Below are 17,424 nucleotides of genomic sequence, written 5' to 3' on the forward strand. Positions count from 1 at the left end.
AGCGACCCCGGAGCATCGGCCCCCGGAGTCATCCCTGAGCACAGAGCCAGGAGCGACCCCGGAGCGTCGGCTCCCGGAGTCATCCCTGAGCACAGAGCCAGGAGCATCGGCTCCCGGAGTCATTCCTGAGCACAGAGCCAGGGGCAACCCCGGAGCATCGGCCCCCGGAGTCATTCCTGAGCACAGAGCCAGGAGCATCGGCTCCCGGAGTCATTCCTGAGCACAGAGCCAGGAGCATCGGCTCCCGGAGTCATTCCTGAGCACAGAGCCAGGAGCATCGGCTCCCGGAGTCATTCCTGAGCACAGAGCCAGGGGCGACTCCGGAGCGTCGGCCCCCGGAGTCATCCCTGAGCACAGAGCCAGGGGCGACCCCGGAGTGTCGGCCCCCGGAGTCATCCCTGAGCACAGAGCCAGGAGCGACCCTGGAGCATCGGCTCCCGGAGTCATCCCTGAGCACAGAGCCAGGAGCGACCCCGGAGCATCGGCTCCCGGAGTCATTCCTGAGCACAGAGCCAGGAGCAACCCCGGAGCATCGCTGGGTGTGACCCACCCACCCAAAAAAGAACTGACTCCCTAGCTAGACGCTCGCAGACGAATGACTGGTAGTAGTGGAGTGAGTGGTGGGTACTGGTCCCGCCAAAACAGAAAAGAGGGGGGAGGTTTAGAGCGCAAACTTCACAGCCCCGGGACCCCAGGTAGACAGAATAAGTGGGACACGGGCAGGGAGCTTGGTGGCTGTGGAACTGGAAACAGCCGCAGTTGGGGAGACTGGGTTCCACCCCCCCCCCACACACACACACACACACTGGCCCCAGGGACCGGACTGAGCCAGCCCAGGAACACTGCGGCGTTTTCTTGGCCTTTGTTTCTAGCAGGGAAATAATAAGGAAGTTGTCAGCTGTGTGACTCTGGGAAAGTTACTTAACCTCTCTGCACTTTAGTTTCTGCACATGGTAAAACGGAGAAAAAGAACTGCTTCGTAAGGTTTTCAGGCAGGGAAATGTGTGCATACTTTGAAGTGCTTAGTGTGCAGTGGCAAGCCCCTGGTCAGTGGGGCCTCCTTGCTAATGAGCAGCGGAGATATGGTCTGCTCTGAGGTGTAGTACCGTTAATTTAGAGATTAGCGACCCTCTCGCCAGGGGCTGCTTCTCACCGCAGGGCCTGAAGCAGCAGTCAAGGGAGCCTGAGCAGGACGGGAGTGAGAATAAAGGAGCTAAGAGGCATCCCTCCAGGGCTCGATCCTGGCAACCTAGGGCCCCCTTGAGGGGTGGGGGAGAAGAGGCAAATGCAGAGCCGGGCGTAAACCCTCTTCCCAGCACCCCCAGGTGTGGCCCAACCCCACCCCAGCCTGGAGATCTGTTGGACAGACTTCAGGGGGTTTTCCTCTTGGGGAAGTGAGGCAGAACAGCAGAGTCTTGAAATGCAAAATAAAGGAGGAGCTCCAGGGGGAGGGGTGGGTAGCCCAGGGCTCTCTGAAGGGAAGCTGGGAGAAGGGGGCTACAGATTGCAGAGGCCCCCAAAGGTCAGGAGTAGGGGGCATCTCTGTAGGCAGTCCTCCAGTTGACCCTCTGTCCCAATGCATCGCTCACTGGGCCAGCTTCTCAATAGGGGGCCAGAAGGGAGGGAAATAGAGTCACAACCCGGCCCTTGGAGGAGGCATCTAGAAAGTCTCAGAGAGCAGAAATGAAACGGGGAACGGCGTGGATTTCAGGGTTCGAGTCTCAAGTGAAGTCTCAGGGGCAGAGATAGAGATAGGGCATTTGCATTGCACGTGGGGGGCCCTGGTTTGATCCCCACCATCACATACGGTCCCCCGAGCACCGCCGGGGGTGATTCCTGAGCCCAGAGCCAGAAGTAAGCCTCAAGCACTGCTGGCCGTGGCCCCCAAACAAAAACAAAGAAAGTGAACTCTCAGCCGGGTTACTTAACTAGCTGTGCTACTTGGGCCTGGTTACTTAAGGTCTCTGTTTCCTTTGTAGGATCTGGCTTGGAACCCGCGTTCAAGAGAGAGAGAGACTGCTGGTACAGATTTAGCAAATTTGGGGGTGAGGGAGGCAAGGTCTTGCTCCGTTCTGCTGGTTTCCCTTTCTTTTCCCGTGGTCAAGATGAAATGATAACGTGGGGCCCAAAGAAGGGCACCCCTGAGCTGGGAAGGAAGGAAGTGCTTCAGCTGCTCTGCTGATGCTTCTCAAAAAAACCTACAAGTTGACGGCTTGGAAGGTATTTGGGGGGGGGGGGGAAGGGAACTGCTCCTGGTGCTGTAATTCCAGTGTCAGTTTTACCAAGGCCCTTTTTTCTCTAACCCCCAAACACTGACCTTTCCCCTGGGGTGGCCGCAGGTGTGACCTTTGGAGTCAAACAGACTTGCCTTTCGAATCCCAGCTCCACCTCTTCACAGAGGACAGAAACCGATATTTCAGATCTCTCAACTTCCTTGAACCCTGGCCACAGAAGATAAATCAATGACGGGTTCTGCACCCCGCCCCTGGAGCCGCCTTCCCGCGGAGGAGCCCGTTAGTTCCCCTCCTCCTCGTCATCCATCCGTTTGTTCACTCTCTTGATACGTCCATCCTAGCACCTCTGCGGCGCTGGGTGCACGGGACGGCAAGATGATGATTTGTGGCTCCCATTCCAAAGGGCCAGTCAAGAGCCAGGCAGAAGAGAGAGTAACAGGAACCCAGAGGGCCCAGGTGACAAGACCAACGGGGAGAAGAGAGCGGGCATTAGAGGGGGCAGCAGCGATGTTGGGAACCAGACCACAGGACAGCGTAGGGAGCTGGCCTTGTACCCGCCTGACCCAGGTTCGATCCCCAGCAACGCATACGGCCCCTGGGCCTGCTAGGAGTGATCCCTGAGCACAGAGGGATGAGCCCTGAGCATCATGGACGGGGGAGGGGGGTGGTCCCAAACAAAACAAGAGCAGAACAAAAAAGAGGAGATTTTCCTCCTTCCCAGGCTTCCTACTTAAGGATAGATACCCCAAGGGCCAGCTTCCCTGCCCTCTCCTCCTTCCATTCCTTTTGTTTCCTTTTGTTTTGTTTTGTTTTGGGGCCACACCCAGCGACGCGATGCTTGATGCTTGGGGAACCCTATGGGAAGCCAGATTGGACCCGAGTCTGGCACAGGCAAGGCAAACCCTCTACCGTTCCTACCCGCTGTATGATACACTATTGCTCTGCCCCACCCCACCCCCTCTCTTTCTCTTCTCAAATAAAGTTTCTACTGAATTCTATCACCTCCCATCCTCTGCTTTCAGTCCTGAACCTGAGACCTTTGACCACGAAAAAGTCAAATTGGCATTTGAGGGGCTGGAGAGATAGAGATAGCGGGTAGGGCGTTTGTTTGCCTTGCACGTGAATGACCCGGGTTCGATTCCCAGCATCCCATATGGTCCCCTGAGCATCACCAGGAATAACTCCTGAGTGCAGAGCCAGGAGGAATCCCTGTGCATCGCCGGGTGTGACCCAAAAAGCAAAAAGAAAGAAAGGAAGAAAGAAAGAAAGAAAGAAAGAAAGAAAGAAAGAAAGAAAAAGAAACCAGGGCTGGAGAGATAGCACGGCGGGTAAGGCGTTTGCCTTGCATGCGGCCAACCCAGGTTCGATTCCAGCATCCCATATGGTCCCCTGAGCACCGCCAGGAGTAACTCCTGAGTGCAGAGCCAGGAGGAACCCCTGTGCATCGCCAGGTGTGACCCAAAAAGCCAAAAAAAAAATGGCATTTGATAGGGAAAGCCCCCAAGGTTTCCCTGGGGTCCCACCTCCAGGATCTGCTTCAAACCTGGAATCTCCGAAACTTGGAGCTCTGGACAGTCTCAGCGGGCTCGGAGCAGGCCGGAGAGGCTGCACGTGTGCTCTGATGGCGAGAGGCCTGGGTTTGCTTCCTGGCACCGCAGGGTTGCTTGAGCAGCTAGAAGCAACCTGCTAAGCACTGGCCAGGAGTGTCTTCCACTGTCTGACACTGCTGAGGGGGCCCAAACCCACCCGAGTCCCAAAAAGAGAAAAACCTTCATTGGGTGAGAGAGATGGCGTAGTGGGTAAGGCATTTGCTTGCTGTTGCCCCAGGTTCAATGCCTGGCAATTCACTTGGTTGCCGTAAGTATTACCAAGAGTGACCCCTGAGCACTGCAGGGTATAGGCCCCAAACCTAAGAGAGTGAAAGACAGAGAGAGAGAGAGAGAGATGTGGGGGAGGGAAAGGAGAGAAGAGGGGAAGAGGGGAAGAAAGGGGATTTGAGGGGAAAGAGGAGGGAAGAAGAGGGGAGGGGGGAGGGGAAGGGTCCCTCAGAGAAGGGACCTGGGATTTTAGGAGTTGGGAGGAATTTTAAGAGGTTCCCTCTCCCAAACAGGGAGGCTCAAGCCTTGTCCCCAAAAGACAGAGAAAAGTCCAGAGCTCCCCGCGGTTCAATGCTGACCTTGGCCAACTGGGCTGGCAAAACTGAACGGGGTTCTGGGCGCTCAGGAAGCCAGGCGGTAGCACCTTTTCCTAGACTGAAGGCAGGCAGCTCCCGGGGGCTCCCCCTCCCTAATTTCCCCCCCCCCCTTCTCCCACCCCCTTGCTTCTGCTCTCAGATGACAGTTTAGAGAAACTGGTGTGAAATGGTTTGAAACTCCGACGGCCTGGGCGGTCCCCGGGGGCAGAAAACAGGAAGCCAAGATTAAAGGCAGATTTCCAGCAAAGTCCCCTTCTACTTCCTGCCCAGCTTAGCAGGTGCCGCTGGGCCAGTGTGGGCGACTGTGAGCAGAGGTGGGTGGCAGCCTGACCTGGGCCCCCCACCCCCAGCTAGAGCCGGGACCCCCTCCCGGAAGGAGGAGCCTTCTGCAGAAAGAGGTGTTGGCAAGTGCCAGGTGGTCAGGGAGAGTCGCTGGGGTGGCACTGACAGGAAATGGCACCAGGGACACCTAAGCGGACCTTTGAGACCAGGACGAAAGGGCTAGGGCATGGGGGTAAGGCGGTCACACTGACTCAGGCCCTCCCTGGCGTGGGGGCTGAGCCAAGGGTGGAAACACAAGGGGGCACCGAGAAGAAGGAACGCGATGGGGTGGGGGGGGTGGGGGCATAGAGAGAGGACAGGAGTCAATGTGGCTCACCCAGTCCATCCCCAAACCCACGTGGTCCCCTAGCAGCACAGGGGCGACCCTTGAGCACAGAGCTAGGAGTAGCCCCTCCACCAAAAAAGAAAAAAAAAGTAAAGAAAATGGGGGTTTGCTGGGAGACCAGGCCAGTGCTGTGGCTCAGAGCCCTGGAGCAGGGTTTGAAAACAGGGAGCCAGAGCCACGGGGCTGGACCGGGCCTCCATCCTGACCCTTAGGGAACAGGCTCCTGTGGGCCCCTGTCCATCCATCTGCCTCATGCTAGGCCTTTGCAGCGCTTGGGGGTTTCTTTCTTCTTCTTTTTTTTTTTTAGTTTTTGGGTCACACAGGAATTACTCCTGGTTCTGTTGGTTCTGTGCTCAAGAATTACTCCTGGCGGTGCTCAGGGGATCATATGGGATGCCAGGGAGCGAACCCAGGTAGGGCGCATGCAAGGCAAATGCCCTCCCTCTGTGGGGTTTCTGAGCCCTCACCTCCCGCCCAGGGGTTAGCATGGCCAGTCTACTGAAGGGGCATCACTCCTTGAGGCCTCTCCCCTCAGACTGGCTGAGTCCTCCCTCAGCAGGGAGATGTGGGCGAGATTAGCTTCTGACCTTAGCCAGCTCCTCCGGGTCTGGGCGTCTGGGAGGGCCCTCGTGACCTCCACTGGTGCTGACCTGTGTGCACAAACAAGTCCTGGGGGTGGAGGTGGGGCGCCGGCAGATGCTGCCACCTGCCTTGTGTCCCCTCTGGGGCCCAGACACTAGCGCTTACAGAGGTCCGTGTGCAGGGACCTTATGGTACTCACTGATGAGGACAGCTAATGTCTACTGAGCACTGGCAGTACACAAGGATTTTAATTTATTTCTTGGTTTTGAAGTGGTGGGGTGTCTTAGGCCAAACCATGCTCAGGGTTTATCCTGACTCTGCTCAGAGGTCACTCAAGCCGTGCTTGGGGGGCCCCATGAGGTGCCGGGGATGAGACCAGGGCCAGCTGTGTGCGAGGCAACTAACTGCCCTGCACTATCTCTTTGGCCCACCTGTTTTTGTTTTTTTGTTTTGTTTTTTTTTTTTGCTTTTCAGGTCACACCTGGTGATGCTCAGGGGTTACTCCTGGCTCTGCACCCAGGAATCACTCCTGGTGGTGCTCAGGGGACCATATGAGATGCTGGGAACCGAACCCGGGTCGGCCGCGTGCAAGGCAAACGCCCTACCCGCTGTGCTATCACTCCAACCCCCTGGCCCACCTATTTTTAATTATTTTGTGGTTTTTTTTTTTTTTTTTGCTTTGTGGGTCACACCCGGCGATGCACAAGGGTTACTCCTGGCTCTGAACTCAGGACTTACTCCTGGCTATGCTCAGGGGACCCTATGGGATGCTGGGAATCGAACCCAGATTGGCTGAGTGCAAGGCAAACGCCCTACCCGCTGTGTTATCACTCCAGCCCCACCACCTATGTTTTAAAAATAGGTGCTAGGGGTCAAACTCAGGGCCTTGCACATGGTAGGCAGGTGTCTCACCTCTTGAGCCATACCCCTGGCCCCTGCACCAGGATTTTCTTTTTTTCTTGCTTTATTTCATTTTCACCACCACACCCAGCAGCGCTAGAGATGGTTCCCAACATTGTCCACTAGAGTATTCAGGGGACCGGGTAATATTAGAGATTAAACCTGGGCTTTGGCCACTCGTACAAGGATTTTGTTTTATCGGCCTTTGTGGGGAGCGGGACACACATTGCTGTGCTCAGGGCTCAGTCCTGACTCTAGTGCTCAGGGATCACTCCTGTTGGTGCTCCAGTATCAATGCGGTGCTGGGGACTAAACCCTGTTCTGCCGTGCGCGAGCCAAGTGCTTCCCCGGCTGAACTATCTCTCGGCCAGTATTTTAAATATCAGCTTCGAGTCTGCCTTTCGTAACAGCACTTTGTCCCTCGGTGATTTCCTCGGTGATTTGCCCCTTTTCTCTGGTGTTAGCAGTGGGGTCTGGGTGGGGATGCTTTGGCGGTTTCGTAGCTGTTGGTTTTAGTGGTGGTGGTGGCCCAACTGAGAGGCTACTGGGAGCTGGGGGATGCCATCCTGGTGGTCTGCCCTCGGGATCTCCCCCACCATGCCACAGAGGTTCACAGGCTGCTCCCCAGACCTCAGAGGTCACGATGTGGTGGCCCCCTATGGCGGGCAGGGGCAGAGCCCAGCCCAGGGTGGGGGGGTCTCAGTTGCTGCACCTGTCTTGACACCTCCCTGGGGTACACGTCTCTCTCCCCGCAGTCCCGGTCTTTGTGGAATGTTCTAGTTGGACCATAGAGTGGAGGTGAGCTGGGGTGAACACAGACCCCGGAGGGACGCACGGGGATGAGGGTGTAAGAAGGAGCAGCCTCCTCCCTTGGGCCTGGTTCCAGGGTCAACTGGGCCGGTTCTGGTCTGGGGTTGAGGAGTGGCTGGAAGGGCCATGGGAAGGGGTCTGGGCCCAGAAGCAGGGTGGGAAAATCCACAGGCCTCCAGAACCGCCCAAGCCCTGCCTCCCCTCCTCTGAGGAGGGGCCCTGCTATTTGAGGGGCTACTGGACTCACTGTGTCTTTGCTCTGAAAAGGGTCACGCCTTGGCCAGAAGCATGGTCCAGGGTCCATGATAGGGAGCATGCCAAATGGGAGTGAGGTGGGCAGGGCAGTTAGGACAGAGAAGGGACCACTATGACCATGATGGTTGGAAATCATCACTCTGGACAAGAACTGAGTGCTAAAAGGAGGTAAAGGAATATACATGAAAACCTTTAGTACCTGTATTGTAAAACAGTGACTAAAAGGAGAGAGAGAGAGAGAGAGAGAGAGAGAGAGAGAGAGAGAGAGAAGAGAGAAGAGAGAGAGAGAGAGAGAGAGAGAGGAGAGAGGAGAGAGGAGGAGGAGAGAGAAGAGAGAAGAGAGAGAGAGAGAGGGAGAGAGAGAGAGAGGAAGAGGCGTCTGCCAGTGCCATAGAGGCAGACTATGGACAAGTGGTGATGACAGGAGGGAAACTAGGACATTTGTGGTGTGAAATGTGCAGTGGGGAAGGAATGGGTGTTGGAACATTGTTGGATGACTGAAACGCAACCATGAACAACTTTGTCTATCTCGGCGATTCGATTAAAAAATAATAATTTAAAAAAATCATGCCGGGCGCAAGGCAGAGACTGTACACAACACTTGCCTTGCACAAGGCTGACCTGGGTTTGATCCCCAGCACCACACAGGGTCCCTTGAGCTCTGCCAGGAGTAAGCCCTGGGTGCAGAGCCAGGAGTAAGCGCAGAGCATAGCCAGGTGTGGTCCCCAAACAGAACAAAATGATGCCTCCTGAACATACTGGGAATATTTAATGGCCCTTAAGTGTCAAGTGTTTAGGACAGGATCTGGCGCGATGTGTTATTATGTTAGAATTTTATGTGACGTAATACTCTGTCCTCTATTGTCTGTTTTATTATAGCCACGCTACTTATGACGATGATTATGGTTATTAAAATTCAGGTTTCCCATCATTCAAACACAGTCGAGCTCCAGATGTTGGCCTCCAGCGGGGTCAGGAAACTGCACCAGGACAGCCCACACTGGGGCCCGAGAGGGACCCTGAGGGCCAGCAGGAGGGTATGGATGGCCTCGGCTGGATTTGGGAACCCCTGCGGCTTCCTGGGTGCAAAGAGCCGGCCAATTCTGCATCCTGAAGTAGAAGTGGTCTTCTGTAATATCTGTGTTTTGGGCCACTCTTGCCTGTGCTCGGAGCTTATCCCCGGCTCTGCACTCAAGGGTCACACCTAATGGGACTCTGGGGCCCAGCTGTGGTGCTGGGGAAGAATTCAGGGTGGCTGCATGCAAGTCAAGTGCCTTAGCACCTGCACTCCCTCTCGCCAGCCCCCCAATAATGAACGAATGGGGCCTGGACAGATAGCTCAGTGAACTGGAGTGCATGCTTGGGGAGGAGGGGGAGGGCGGAGGGGGAGGCCATGCTCCATCCCTAACACCACATTATCTGCTTCTGCCCCCCAAGCACTGCTAGGAGCAAGTCCCCCACCCCCCACCTGCCTCTGAACTGAGCACTGCCAGGTAGAGCTCCAAAACAAAGTAAATTCGATTTTATGGTTTATAGTAAGGAAATGTTGGATGTGGTGTTTGCCTGTTTTACATATCTGGGGTTGCATTAAAATTTCTTCAGTGAGGGGCAGGAGAGATAGTTCAGGGGTCAAGGTACTTGCTGGTATGTGGCTGACAAGGACTTGGTCCCGGCACCACGTCCCCCCAAGCACTGCCAGGAGTGATCCCCGAGCACAGAACTGGGAGTAAGCCTGGAACACTGCTGGGTATAGCCCCCAAACTCAAAGACAAAACAAGACTAAGTAAGTGACCAACCCTCAGTGTCTGGGCCCAAAGCTCACTTCCCTTCACTCGCAGTGAGACAACCCTGGTTTGATCCCCAGCATCCTCAGTGGTCCCTTATGATGTACTGAGAACCACCAGGAGTGATTCCTGGGCTCGAGCCATAGTACAGCGGGGAGGGCATTTGCACAGCTGACCTGGGTTAGATACCTGGCATCCCATACTGTTCCCCTAGCACTGCCCGGAGTAATTTCTGAGTCAGGAGTAACCCTTGAGCATTGCCGGGTGTGATCCAAAAAGAAAAGAAAAAAAAAAAAGGAGTGATTCCTGACTGCAGAGCCAGGAGTAATCCCTGAGTATCATTGGCTATGGTCCAAAAACAAAAACAAATTAAAAAATCCATCCCCCTAAAAAACCCAACCCCCTCTCAAAAAAACAAAACACAGTGCTTACTGTGCTGGAGAGACAGTACAGGGGGAAGCCGCCTACCTTATTAAGCTGACCAAGGTTCCATCCCCAGCACCACATAGGACGCTCCAGTCCCTCCAGGAGTGATCCCTGAGCACTCTGGCATGGCCCCCAAACAGAAGGAAAAACAGCAAATTCTATTTTCCTCCCTCCCTCCCTTCCCTTTGTGTTGTTGTGATACCCCGAAGTGGCACCTTTGGTTGTGATGCACAGAGGTTGTGAACCACACACTTGTGGTTCTGGGTATCACAGCAGCTGTGTGTGTATGTGCGTGGGGGGGGGAGGGGTTGGGGGGTCGTACTCTGGGCCTCGCACACGCAAGTCTGGCTCTCTGACCCACTTGTTAACTGAGGGGAACATTTTGCCTCGGCCTCTGTTCCCCTCCCCGCTGCTGCCCCCTAAGCTCTCAGCTGTGCCCCCCCACCCCGGAGGTCTGCCCGGGCCTCCCGCTCAGCTCGGCCTGGCAGACTGGAAGCCCCAGCCCGTGCTTCTCCGGTTTCCTAGGCGCTGTCTGGGGCTGAGGGGAGGGGAGCCTGGGAGCCAGGGCGGTGTCGAGGCCCTGGCAGGGGGGAGGGGAGGCTGGCTGGGGCTGCAGGGAGGGCAGCTGAGCGCTGGGGAGCTGCAGCCCAGCTTCTGCAAAACGCATGCAAATCCTCTCGCCCGCCCCGGGTGTGGTATCTGCTCTGAAAGGCTTCTCACCCGGCTGGGGGTGGGGTGGCCCGGGGCCTCCCCCGGCCGGTGGGGGCTCCAGCAAATGCCCCGTGAGTCAGGAGGGGGAGCCACAGCCTTCTTCAGGGGACTCGAGCCAGGAAGCCACTCGGGGCTTCTGGAATGTGGGGGGCAGGGGTTTCTCTGAGGCCAGAGGTGGGCTCGTCTCTCTGTTCCCCGGCTTGTGGCAGGGCAGTAAATGTATGTCGAGTCACTAGGCAGCTGCAAGGCTCCTTCTTGGGGTCTGGAGGCCCCTCCTCCTACGGCCCGGTGCCCGCAGCTCCTCTGCTTGGACCCCTAGCCTCTGGGTCTTCAGCGATGCTCTTCAGCCGGAAGCAGCATCTGCACGCCCAGGTCGTCTGTCTCTGTTTTGCTAAGCCAGCCTGGCTGTGATAATGGTCTTGGGTGCTTTCCCCCAGAGCAGGGATCAAACCCAGGGCCTTGCACCTGCAAGGCAGTTGGGCTAGCACCGAGTCACACCCCCAGCCCTGAGTCTGGAGCTGCCTTTTTTGGGGTTTGTTTGCTTTCTGGACCGATACTTGGAGGTGCTAGGGGAAGCTTGTCGTGCTGGGGCTGGAACCCAAGGCTCTGTATGCAAAGCTTGTACGTAACCCGGTTTCAGAGTCACTTCCCCGGCCTTAAAAGGGACTTTTCTATCCCAAGACTCCGCCTCTGTCTGCGCACCCCGCCCTGCACCCCTGGGCTGACATACCCTCCTGTCCCAGCTCCAGCCTCAGGGTGGTGGCACGGCTGCCTCTGAGGCGGCCACTCTGGCAAGGCAGGTGGACAGGCCAGGCTTGCCGAGTGAAGGTCTGGGTCTGGGTGGCAGGTCCAGGGCTGAGGAGGAGCCCGTTGCCTTTCCGACTGGGTGGGGTGGAAGGGACATGAGTCAGCGATGATGCAGGGGTGTGGTAAGGGCCACTCACTGGGCTCAGGGGACCCTGGCAGCTTTGCCCTGCGGGGCTGGGGCACGAGGCCAGGGGCCACACTCTGTGCAGTGCAGGGGAGGCCAGCCGGTTAGCTCTCTTCGTGGGGCCTCCTCCCCATCGGGGCCTCTTGCTTTGTTTCACTGCTCCTGGGAACACGAAGGCCCAGTGGCTCTGGCTGCAGGCGGGCGGCCCAAGGCCCGGTTCTGGGTGTGACTTAGAACCCAGCCTCAGGCTCCTCAACCCCCAGCCCTATCTCGGAGGCGGAGGACAAGGCCCTGCGTGGGAAGCGCTCGATTCTTGGTGGCGATTAGACAAAGGCCATTGTCTTCCGCTTGCTGTCCGCGGTGAACTGGCCTTGGGGCCTCTGGTCTCTTTGGTCCACGGTTGCAGGCCGAGGAATCCGCAGGGCGAGGGGGACATTGCCCCCTGGCGGCTGGACGGGGTGGCGCTGGGCGCTGGGCGCTAGGGCCGCGGCTGGAAGGCGGGAGCTCCCGGGCTCTGCAGGAGGGGACCCCCCCCAGGACTCAACTTTGCACAGGCTACAGCTGACCCTCCCCCGAGGGACCGGAGAGAGCCGGCAGGAGCGGAGATAAGGTCACTTCCGGCAAGCCTGGCTGTGTGGTCATCCCGAGTCAGAGCAGCAGAAAACAGAACCTTCCAGAACTCTCCCTTAGCTCAGCCTGGGTCTCCAGGTGGCTCTGTAGGGTTTCTCTACAGGGGCACTGGTGGGGGCCGGCCAGGCTGCAGGAGCTCCTGGTCACTGTCACTTGCCTCAGGTGGCTCCAATGTCAGCCTTATCACTGGCATGATTCTTCTTTTTTTCTTTTCTTTCTTTTTGGGCCTCACCTGGCGGTGCTCAGAAATTACTCAATCCTGGCTCAGTGCTCAGAAATTACTTCTGGCAGTGCTCAGGGACCATACGGAGATGTGGGGAATTGAACCTGGGTCGACCGCGTGCAAGGCGTAGTTGTAAGCCCCGTACTATGGCTTGGCCCCCAAACTGCTGACATTTAGCCTGATAAGAGAGCTGGAGGCTGGGAGGTAGCTTAGAGGACTGGGACGCTGCATGATTCCCAGCCCTACACGGGCCGGGATGATAACACCACAGGGAGAGAGTTTGCCTTGCACGTAGTGGACCTGGGCTTGATCCCTACGGTTCCCCGAGCATTGCCAGGAGTGAAGCCTGAGCACAGAGACAGGAGTGACTCCTGATCACTGCCGGGTGTGGCCCCAAAACAACACAGAACAAAGCAGTATACAGTCCCTGGAGCACTGGGGAGAGCAATCCGCAAGTACAGGGTTGGGAGTAACGTCCAAACAGCCCCTGGTGTAGCCCAAGAACAAAAACCAACATAGAGAGTAAGACAGGGTGAGAGGCACTGAAGAGACAGCACAGTGGGCAGGACTCTGGCGCTGTGTGGGACTGACTGGGTTTAATTCCCGGCTCCCCGCATGATTCTTCATCCCCAGAGCTGAAAGTATATGCCATAAGCACTAGGAGTGTGTCCCCACCACCCCCATCCAGTGGGGGCAAGAACGACAGCACCTTTGCAGACATCTGTTATGTACAGCTAGACGAGCATTTGATCTAATTTGATCTTTATCCTTTTAATTAATTAGTTTTCTTTTTTGGGTCACAACTGGCGATGCTCAGGGTTTACTCCTGGCTCTGCACTCAGGAATTACTCCGGGCGGTGGCCAGGGGACCATATGGGATGCTGGGGATCGAACCCGGGTCGGCCGCATGCAAGGCAAATGCCCTACCCGTTGTGCTATCGCTCCAGCCCCTTGTTTTGGTTTTTGGGGACCATACCTGATAATGCTCATGACTTACCCCTAACAGTGCTCGCTTCGGCAGCACATATACTAAAATTGGAACGATGCAGAGAAGATTAGCATGGCCCCTGCGCAAGGATGACACGCAAATTCGTGAAGCGAATTATTATTATTATTATTTGAAGGTGAATATTATTAATTTTGCTTTTTGGGTCACACCTGGCAATGCTCAGAGCTTACTCCTGGCTCTGCACTCAGGAATTATTTCTGGAGATGCTCAGGGAACTATATGGGATGCTGGGGATCGAACCTGGGTCATCTGTGTGCAAGGCAAATGCCCTCCCCACAGAACTATTGTCTGGCCCCTAGATTTATTATTGCTTTTGGTTATTATTGCTAGGGGTGCTCAGGGTTTACTCCTGGCTCTGCACTCAGGGATTGCTCATGGCAGACTCAGGGGGCCATATGGGGTGCCGGTGCCGGGAATGAAATTTGGGTCCGGTGTGTGCAAGGCAGGCATCTTACCTTATATATTATAAGTATGTTTCTCCAGCCTCAATATTTTTTGGGGGGGTCACACCCGGCGATGCACAGGGGCTACTCCTGGCTCTGTGCTCAGGAATTACCCCTGGCGGTGCTCAGGGGACCATATGGGATGCTGGGAATTGAACCCGGGTTGGCCGCGTGCAAGGCAAACGCCCTACCCGCGGTGCTATTGCTCCAGCCCCTGGGGTTTGTTTGTTTTTTTGAGGGGCCATACCCGAGAGTGCTCTAGGGATGGGATCTGGGTCTCCCACATGCAAAGCATGTGCTCTAGCCTTTGGTCATCTTCCAGCCCAGCGTTCATGAATCTGTATGGCAAGGGAGGCCCCTAGAGGGCGAACCAGCCTGAATATCAGCAGAACCACCCAGAAACTGGGCTGCTTCTCCCACTGGGGATGGTTTCAGGGCCCAGGCCCTGGGTCCGAGGTTTTCTTGCCATTGAAGTATGTGGGGGAGAGGGCCCAAGAGATAGCACAGAAGGTAGGGTGCTTGCCTTCTACCAGCCAACCCAGGTTCAATCCTCAGCACTCTGTATGGTCCTATGAGCGCCAGCAGGAGTGGTCCCTGAGCACAGAGTCAGGAGTAACCCCTGAGCACTGCTGTGTCTGGCCCCAAATCCAAAACCAGACAACAGAAAAGTATGTGTGGGAGAGATTTGCATCTTGGCTGCATAGCTCTGGGGAGCCGGTGCGGGAGGGCACAGGCAGGGGGCTGAGGTCTTGGAGGACACCCTGTGGGAGTGGATTGGAAGGGCAGGTAGTGGGGAAGGAGCGCTAAGGGGCAGACTGGGCAGCTGCCTGCCTGACCCTCCCTAGTCCAGGTGCCATACCTGGGCTCAGGGAACTCCCAGGAACTCTGCAGTGATTGGGGGTGGCTCTGGGGCGGGGGGGCTCTGTGCCTCAGTGGGGATGAACTTGCTGCCTTCATGGGGGGCAAAGAAGCTCCACAGAGAGCAACTGCTTGGGGTAGTTTGTGGGTCTCAAACAGAATGTAGGGGAGAGCCGGACTTCGTTCTTCTGAGGGGCTCCCTGGGAAGAGGTGTTTGAGATGGAGAACCCCAGAGAGCCGACTGCTCCCCACTCTGGGCTCTCCATGCACCTGTCATCCTTAGCTGCTCTTATGCCAGGTAAGAGCACAGCTCGGGCCCTAGGAGGTCAGAGATGGTGGCATCGCTAGAGTGGAGATGAGAAGCTGGTGGGCCTGTAGGGTAGTGAGCTCCCTGTCTCTGGGAGTAAGATAACAGCTGACCTCCTGGCAAGGAGCTGGACAGGGACTTTTAACTTCAGGTGAGTCTGAAGACCAGGGAATTACCCAGGGGAGCGGAGAGGAGAGACGGGAGGCCTCTGGCCACCCCAGTGACTTCTCCAGAATTTCTGTGTTTTATTTTTTTTCTTTTTCTTTTTGGGTCACACTTGGTGATGCTCAGGGGTTACTCCTGGCTCTGCACTCAGGAATTACTCCCAGCGGTGCTCAGGGGAACCACATGGGATGCTGGGAATCGAACCCAGGTCGGTTGCATGCAAGGCAAACGCCCTACCCGCTGTGCTATTGCTCCAGTCCCACTTGTTTTGTTTTTGTTTGGGGAACCACACCCAGCAATGCACAGGGCTTGTTCCTGACTCTGCGCTCAGGAATGACTCCTGGTGGTGCTCAGGGGACCATATGGAATGCCGGGGATCCAACTCGGGTCAGTCGTGCGCAAGGCAAGGGCCCTTCCTGCTGTACTATCACTGTGGCCCCTGGACCCTTGAAGTTGCGCTTGCAAAAGCACACTGCCTGCTGGCTTTTCTTTAGGGAGTCTCTGGTCCCTGGGAGTTTGAGCGGCAACTGGAAGCATGTGCTTCTCCACGTGGCCACGAGGGGGCGGGCCAGACTGCAGTCTCATTGCTTCGGTTCCGAGCCGGGGCTAGTAAAGAGCCGATCCTGTCCAGCGCCCCCTACTGCCCACCTGGCAGCTTTGCGGGAGTTCTGGTGGGGGCTTTTGTGGGACGTATTCCATGGTTTGTGGGGCATATTCCATGCTTTGTGGGAGGTACTCCACTCAAAGGTACTCCTGGCGATGCTCTAAGGACCGCGTGGTTCTGGGGATCAAACTGGGGCCAACTGAACGCAAAGCAAGTGGCTTAGCTTCTGTTCCGCCCAAGACTGGCTTCTCAGCCCTGCCAGGCACCTGCTTGCCAGGTAGGCCCGTTTCCCCATTTATCTCATGAGACTTGTTTTGTTTTTGCTTTGGGGTCCCAACTGGCGATTCTCAGGGGTTACTCCTGGTTCTGCACTCAGGGATCACTTCTGCAGTGTTTGGGGGAACTATACGGGATGCTGGAGATCGAACCTCACCTGGCCCCAAGCGCCCTACCCACTATCCTGCCTCTCCAGACCCTCACCAAGAGGCTGTGCATATATTAAGTTCAGCTGGAGTCAGGGGCTTTGTCCCTCTCTCCCTGGGATTGAGATTCTTGCCTCTCACTTGCCAGGCAAAGTTTTTGGGGGGATCTCTGGGCCTCAGTTTTCTCCTATGTAAAATGGGGTAAATAAGGATGTGTGCCTCACAGAATTGTTTTGAGGGTTAAATTCTTTATTTCATTTTTTTTTTCTTTTTGGCTTTTTGGGTCACACCCGGCAGGCGTTACTCCCAGCTCTGCACTCAGGAATGAGTCCTGGAGGTGCTCAGGGGACCATATGGGATGTCAGGGATTGAACCTGAGACAGCCATGTGCAAGGCAAACACCCTACCCACTGTATTTTTTCCTTAAAATTAATTGCTTTTGGGGCTGGAGCAATAGCACAGTGGGTAGGGTGTTTGCCTTGCACGCGGCCGACCCGGGTTCGATTCCCAGCATCCCATATGGTCCCCTGAGCACTGCCAGAGTATTTCCTGAGTGCTTGAGCCAGGAGTAACCCCTGAGCATCGCTGGGTGTGACCCAAAAAGAAAAAAAAATTCATTGCTTTTGTCTGTGCTCAGGGATTACTCCTGGCAGGGCCTGGGGGACCAAACGCAGTGCTGGGCACTTGGACTGGGGTTGGCTGCATGCAAGGCAGTGCCTTCCAACCCAGAATCCATTACTTTTGAAGGGATGGAGTGATAATATGGCGAATAAAATGCTTTTCTTGCATGCTGCAGACCCAGGCTCAATCTCTGGCACCCCATATCGTCCCCTGATCCCTGCCAGGAATGATCCTTGAACGCAGAGCCTGGAGTAAACCCTGAGCACTGCTGGGTGTGGCCCAAAACAAAACAAAATCTATTTCCTTTTGAAATAGGAGCCACACCCAGTGTGCCAGCGCCAGTGGTACAGGGATCTCACACAGACGAGGTGTGCATTCTCGCATGGAGTTAACCCGGGGTTAGATTCTTACTATGGAGTAAGACAAATGAGCCTTAGGTCATTGTCCTCAGGGGGTTGCAGTACAAAAACACACCGAGATGCTGGAGAGAAACACACCCAGGGAACAGGGAGCATTGTAGAAGAGAGCCCCTGCTCCTTTCTTTTCTCCACATCAGGTGGTGCTCAGGGCTCTGAACTCAGGGATCACTCCTGGCAGGGCCCATGGAACCATCTGGGATGCCGGGATCCAACCCTGGTTGGCTGCATT

General features: G+C 56.0%; 1 protein-coding gene and 1 non-coding gene across 2 annotated transcripts in view; one reads left to right on the top strand and one right to left on the bottom strand.

The window, feature by feature from the left end:
- Positions 1–17,424, bottom strand: part of ARID3B (AT-rich interaction domain 3B) — a 208,617-nt gene that overhangs the window by 19,315 nt on the left and 171,878 nt on the right. The gene's annotated exons all lie outside the window — the stretch shown is intronic.
- On the top strand, positions 13,353–13,459 carry LOC130036899 (U6 spliceosomal RNA). The gene has a single exon (XR_008794469.1). It is a non-coding gene; the product is annotated as a U6 spliceosomal RNA (small nuclear RNA).

The sequence above is a fragment of the Sorex fumeus genome, unplaced genomic scaffold (assembly GCF_029834395.1).
Source record: "Sorex fumeus unplaced genomic scaffold, SorFum_2.1 ptg000067l, whole genome shotgun sequence".
NCBI lineage: Eukaryota > Metazoa > Chordata > Mammalia > Eulipotyphla > Soricidae > Sorex > Sorex fumeus.